The sequence below is a fragment of the Brassica oleracea genome, chromosome C1 (genome assembly GCF_000695525.1).
Source record: "Brassica oleracea var. oleracea cultivar TO1000 chromosome C1, BOL, whole genome shotgun sequence".
NCBI lineage: Eukaryota > Viridiplantae > Streptophyta > Magnoliopsida > Brassicales > Brassicaceae > Brassica > Brassica oleracea.
Window position 1 is genome coordinate 31,098,639 of NC_027748.1, and position 7,240 is coordinate 31,105,878.

A 7,240-nucleotide genomic window follows, 5' to 3' on the forward strand; every position below is an offset into this window, starting at 1 on the left:
AAAAATGGAATATGCCCGAAAGAGATAGACTTGGGCCCGAAGGCAAAGGATGGGCCACCGACCTAGAGCGACTATATAAGGAGAGCAGGAGCAGAAGAAAAAAGAGCTGAGAATTTAGACTTAGAGAACTCCTGCTAGCTTAGAGAACTTAGGGCTTAGGTGGTTAGACTAGCACGGCAAGGCTTAGGATGTCTTGACCGCCTCTTGTCCCGTTATTCCGATTAGCATATCTCTACTCCTCTCGGAGAAAATCTTGTATTCATATTATTCAATAAAACGCCTCTGAGCGATTATCTATCTTTTTATCGTTCTAAAGTGATTACGCAGAGAATTCGGACCTTCAAGGAAAAACGGGTTCACTCAGTTTTCCTCCATTATTATTTATTATAATCGACGGTGTGAATTTCGGTTCCCACAGTTTGGCGCTAGAAGGAGGGGAGGGTTTGACGAATTCTCTAACTCAAAAATCACTAAACGATAAAAGACACAGGATGTCCGCTCCAGCAGCTAACGATGTCATTTCTTTCAAGGACCGGGCAGCGGCCGATCAGGCCAAACCCCACAACGATCTCCTTGTCATCGAGCTGACGATCCAGGACATCGACGTAGCAAGAGTGTTGGTCGACACCGGATGCTCGGCCAATATTATCTACAAAAGCACCCTCGAAAGAATGGAGATCGATCTGTGCGCCGTTACGGAAAGACCCAGCCCGATATTCAGACTCTCGGGAGATGCTACTATGACTCTCGGCTCGATCGACCTCGTTTTTAAAGCCGAGAGCGTCATCAAAGTCACGGAATTCTTAGTCATCGACCGCCCAACATCGTACAACGCGATCGTCGGTACTCCTTGGATGAATTCCATGCGAGCGATTCCTTCGACATTCCATATGTGCCTTAAGTTTCCAACCCCTCGTGGAGTCGAAACTATACAAGGAGACCGCACGATGTCGCAATTATGTTTCGCCGCCGAGTTAAAAAGAAAGAACTTTGTGATCGAAACTTCCCATAAAAAGAAAAGAAAACTGACTCTCGATGAGAACGCCCCAGAACGAGACTCGGAAGTCTTCTGGCAATCTCAAAGGGCCGAAGCCCTAGAAGGGAAGCGCGAACCGACTTGCGAACTGGTAATTTCGATCTGACTCGACAAATCCTCTCCGGAACGATGCGTCGAGATTGGAGCCAACCTCCGCGACCCACTAAAGACAGAGCTCCTCGCCCGTCTCAAAAAGAACCTCAATGCGTTCGCTTGGGCCACGTAACATATGCCAGGGATCAATATTGGCATAACGTGTCATGAGCTTAACATCGATCCGACCTACAAACCCGTCAAACAAAAAAGAGGGAAGCTAGGACCGGAGCGTGCCACCGCGGTAAATGAGGAAGTCGAAAGCCTCATGAAGGTCGGATCAATAACAAAAGTTAGGTATCCAGACTGGCTCGCTAACCCGGTCGTGGACAAAAAGAAAAACGGCAAATGGCGAGTATGCGTCGATTTCACCGATCTCAACAAGGCTTGTCCAAAGGATTGCTTCGCACTCCCGCACATTGACCGACTGGTCGAAGCAACAGCAGGGAACAAACTCTTATCATTTATGGATGCCCTCTCTGGGTAAAATCAGATCATGATGAATCCCGACGATCGTGAGAAAACTGCGTTCATCACCGATCGGGGAACATATTGCTACAAAGTAATGCCTTTCGGTCTCAAGAATGCAGGCGCCACTTACCAGCGACTTGTCAATCGAATTTTCTCCAAACTGCTCGGCAAGACTATGGAGGTATACATCGATGACATGCTCGTAAAGTCTCTTGACGAGCACGACCACGTCTCCCATTTGGAGGAGTGCTTTGCAAGACTTAACGCCCACAACATGAAACTGAACCCTGCAAAGTGTAGATTCGCGGTGGCATCAGGAGAATTTCTCGGGTACCTAGTCACGTGTCGTGGGATCGAAGCCAATCCTAAGCAGATAAACGCGTTAATAGAGATGGTCTCACCAAAGACAAAACGGGAAGTCCAAAGGCTAACCAGAAGAGTCGCGGCCTTGAACCGTTTCATCTCGCGCTCGATGGATAAGTGTCTTCCTTTCTACGACACGCTGAAAGGGAATAAGAAGTTCGAATGGTCGGAGGAATGTGAGAAAGCTTTCCAACAGCTAAAACGTTACCTGGCCACTCCTCCCGTCCTCGCAAAACTAGTGGAGGGAGAACCCTTGTCCTGTACATCACAGTCTCCACAACAGCGGTAAGCGGCGTTTTGATTAGAGAGGAACGCAGTGAGCAAAAACCAATCTTCTACATAAGCAAAACGTTAGCCGTAAAAATAAAACGCCATGGTTATTACTGGCCAACTATGATCAAAGACTGCGAGAAGTTCGCACGTAAGTGCAAAAAATGCCAAAGGCACGCGCCGACAATTCATCAACCCGCGGAAGTCCTTTCGTCTATCTCGTCTCCGTATCCCTTCATGCGATGGTCGATGGATATCGTCGGGCCATTACATAACTCGAAGAAGAAACGCTTCCTCCTGGTCCTCACGGATTTCTTCTCAAAGTGGGTAGAGGCAGATTCCTACGCAAGTATCAAAGACGTACAAGTCGAGAACTTCGTATGGAAGAACATCATCACCAGACACGGGGTCCCTTACGAAATCGTGACAGACAAAGGATCTCAGTTCATCTCTCCCCGATTCGAAGCATTCTGCGAGAAGTGGAAGATACGACTGACCAAGTCGACTCCCAGATTTACGCAGTGCAATGGCCAGGCAGAGACCATCAACAAAATCGTCCTCGACGGGTTAAAAAAGCGCTTAGAAGCCAAAAAGGGGCGATGGGCAGAAGAGCTCAAAGGAGTTCTTTAGTCACATCGTACAACCCCGAGACGGGCTACGGGTGAAACCCCATTCGTCCTCGTTTACGGAACGGAATGTATGATCCCCGCGGAAGTAGAATTTCCCGGAGTACGGAGAAGATTCCTCCCCGAACGAGAAGATCTTAGCAGCGCGATGCTGCTGGATGAACTCGATTTTATTAACGAGCGGTGAGATCAAGCTCTCATACGAATCTAAAATTACCAGCACGCCGCCGCAAAATACTATAACTCAAACGTTCGCCATCGCAGGTTCAAAGAAGGCAACCTGGTCCTTCGCAAAGTCTTCCAAAACACTGCCGAACGTAACGCAGGAAAACTGAACGACTGGGAGCAAACTGGGAAGGTCCATACAAGGTCATAAAGGTAGTCCGACCAGGATCATACCAAATCGCAAACATGCAGGACGTCAAGATCCAAAGAACATGGAACGCGATGCATCTTAAGAAATACTACCACTAATCATAAAGTGGATCCAAAGGACTACGAGATGGCTTGATCCCCGAAAAAAGGGTACGTAGGCAGCTCGCCCAGCGAGTTCAGCTATCCCCCATCTTTAAAAAGGGGGAATGGGTACGTATACTCGTATACTCCCACAACTTTAAACAACACTCTTGTTTCCAAAATCAACATACCTCTAACGGTGAAATGCCTTTAAAATGGCATCGCTTCTTTGTTGCTGATCACAACAAACGAACCCTAACGTCCTAAACAGACACTAGCCGCCCTCGAAAGGATAGGCTCTCTTACATCCGACAAGGATACCATAGCGCGCTATACAAGAAAATCCAAAATTTTGGCCAGCACCTCCAAACGACCTTTGGAAGTAGCTCGATTCATGCCAAGACAAGTCATATAAGCCGATAACACTTCGCGGACTTTATATCGGTATGAATAAGGTAGAAATCGCAAACAGGCAAAACGAAAGCCGACTTGTCATCGCATAGCCTTAGTCCGAAAGTAAACCTAGGTCTTGCTCTAAACCCAGTCTTGATGGATCCTGACATCTCAAAGGCATAATATCGACATCCCGATATGAGATCCCAAAACTTGTCTCTTCACTCAAGTCTATACGTTTTCACGAGTCCTCGCACAAAACAAAAGCTGAACGCTCAACAGGTTATGGATACGGTGATCGTCCAGGGGCAAGGAACGAGACGACAACTCACTCCTTTGCCCTCTAACTTCGAAAAATCCGGAGTTCTCTCGATTTATAATAAACAGAAATGATTTTATAGATTGAGCCAAGAATTATTCAATATACAAAAAGCCCAAACAAGGGCAGGGATTCAAAGCCACCAACGGCAAGTCCCGAAACATGCGAACTTTGGCCTCACAAACAGGCCGAAACAGAAAATAAAAAAAAAATCCCCGAAAGGATCATTACCCTAAGGACTCCTCGGAACACTACCTTCGTCCTCAACCTCACAGCCATTGCCTCCTGTTGGGGTCAAAAACGGTTACGACGGAATTACCATCCGAAAATCCTCGGAGATCGTATTTCCGAAAGAGATAGTAAAAAGAAGTGCCCCTCGGTCTCTCCCGAACACGGCGTGAGGGTGCACTCGAACTGCAGCTGAGAGAGGATCGAGTCGAAGTCCCCGTCGGAAGCCTTCAATTCCTCCTTGCGAGACAAGAGCCTGGTTTCTTCGGAGTCCAAAGTCGGAACCATGTCGCCTTTAAGCAGGTGGATCTCGTTCAGGCTTCCCTCGACGCTCGCCAGAGCCAGGTCCTTCTGATGGACTGCCATGAGGGAATCGAACAGAACAGCCATCCTCGCCAGCGAGCGTGAAAATCATCCCTCGAAACAACAGTCCTCGACTCTTCTCGGTTCTGAATTTCATGCTGGAGACGACGGACTTTGGAAGCCTTGCTCTTCTTCTCTTTCTTCAGCTTGAACAATGCACTCGCCGACTTTCCGAGGTACCGCTCGAGATCACTGACCCAAACCTCCAGCTGAGAGAGCTCAGCAGCACGAGCGGCTTCAGTAGATTTCAACGCGGCCTTGGCTTGTTTCAACGCCTCTCGCGATTCAGCCAGGCCCCTTGTCGAACGCTCTATCTCTGATCCGCAATCGCTAAGCATCCCGTCAATCAGGGATACAAACTATACATGAAATAAGGGTCAGGATAATCGTAGAACAAGGTGGCTCATGCTGAAAATAGTCAAAACAAACCTTGGCACGATGTTGCGACAAAGATCCCGAGGGCTCCCCTTCCGCGCCAGCGGTACATCTCCTCTTCTTGACGGTCTCGGTCGCAGCGCCAGTCCTCTTGCGGCTTTTGGTCAAAGGAGCAGCACTGGATGCGGGAACCCCTAGGACGATCTCCTTCGTATCCAAAAGTGGAGGCATCAACTCTGTCGCCTTCTCCTCCTTAGGAGCTGGGACTGGTGTGAAGAGCCCGAGGGTTGAGCCGAGACCTTTGGAACTTGAACACGAACCATGGCTGATTCTACGAGGGACGTGGCATCACCAGGGGACTTGTTTCCTCCAGCCGAGGTAAGGGGAGAGGAAGCTGAACAGTAAAGTCTTGGCAGAGAAGATCGACTGCGTTCTCTATCATATCAGGCTGATCAGGGTGGGGAGAAATGGGCACCCGATGAACGGAAACCTGTTCTTAACCAAAATCTATTGTTCTTTGTCAGGGAAACAAAGTCGTAAACTAAGCTCTGCTTAAAAGCTCCACCAACGAAAAAGATTCTTTCGGTAACATTTCTGTATGATTATTTTGCCATACAATATTCTCCTTTAATGAATTAGTTTTGCCATTTCTTGGCTTTTGTACTAAAAATATCAATAACTTTTTCTTCCTCGTCTCTCTTCATACAGTTTAGTTTTAAAAGCCAATGTTTTTTCATTCTCACTGGTTTGTTACTTGATAGTTGCATCTTGAACAACAAAAAAAGAGTTATGTGTTCTGTTTATTTTTACTTTTTAATTCCGGGTTTCTAAGATTTTCAAAACAGGGTTGGTAGTTCTAGAATTAGAAATGGCAAACAGGTTGACAACTTTATAACCTATGAAACAATATTTACATGTCACCGTGACAACCTATAAAACATATGTATCTTATGTTAATGAAAACTGGACCGGACATTGACTCGGCATTGTAGTTGGGCCAATGGTCGGACTGGTCCAACCGGTTCAATAAGATTTTTAAGTTTAATTTAATTTTATATTAAGTAACTATATATGTATATGTATAATTATAAAACTATTTTTATATAATTTACATCATTGTTAGAATCTAAAAAGATATGAAAATAAAATGAAAACTTGAAAAATAATATTAAAAATAATGAAAAATAATTTATTTAGATAGAATTTAACAAGCAATATGAATTTCTTATGAAATATTTTAAAAATTTGCAGTATTTTATATTTTTAACTTGAATTTGAGAAAACCGGGTTTTAATATCAAACCGGGTCACCAGTTTTAACGAGTTTCACCGGTTTGGATCGGGTTTGCCGGTTTAAGATCTTTTGTACAACTCGGAACCGGTTAAAAGGCCGAGTCACGGTCCGACCGGCCCAGTCCGGTTTTCAAAACATTGACTATAAGCCACAACCTGTAAAAGTGTACTCATGGTGTAAATAACACAGTAAAGGTTATTGTATCAAATCAAATGTCAGAAACCGAACTTTACATATTCAATGAATAAAAATAGATGAAGTCTTTTTTTTTTTTTTTTGAACACCAAAATATATGAAGTCTAATATCTAAATTCACATGGCACTAAAATCTTTATAATTGTATACTATGAACAACATATACAATATAAAACTACATACAAAAAAAAAACAAAAACAAAAAAAATACAGATGAAAGAAAAAACAGATTGAATATATAAAATATTTATATATCTAAGATAAGATCCTACTGTAGATGCATTAGTCCTATTTCAACTAATGTACAGAGAAAAATAATCAAATTCATACAAAGATAATGATGTGCTTTCACTTAGCTAAAACTGACAACGAGAGAGATAATAATTAAATTGGTAGAAACGTTAGAAAACATGTGTGATAACAAATACAAACAAAAACATATAGAAGATCTCAGAGAAAACATATCAAAATATTTAAAATGTCAAAATTAAGCTAAATAAATATAAAACCGTAATTCATCTAAAAATAAAACATACGAACTCTGGAATACCACTGGTAAAGACATAAAACTAAGGGCCTGACTGGTTTAAACGCAGCGGTTGCGGTTGCGGGAGTTTTCGGATGCGGGTGGTTGCGGTTTCTAGCAGTTTTAAGAGATTTGTACGACTGGTTCTGCTGTTAAAAATTGGTGCGTTTGCGGGATACTTATGACTGATTAACTATCAAATTCAGCAGCGGGTAAATAATAAATTAACAATA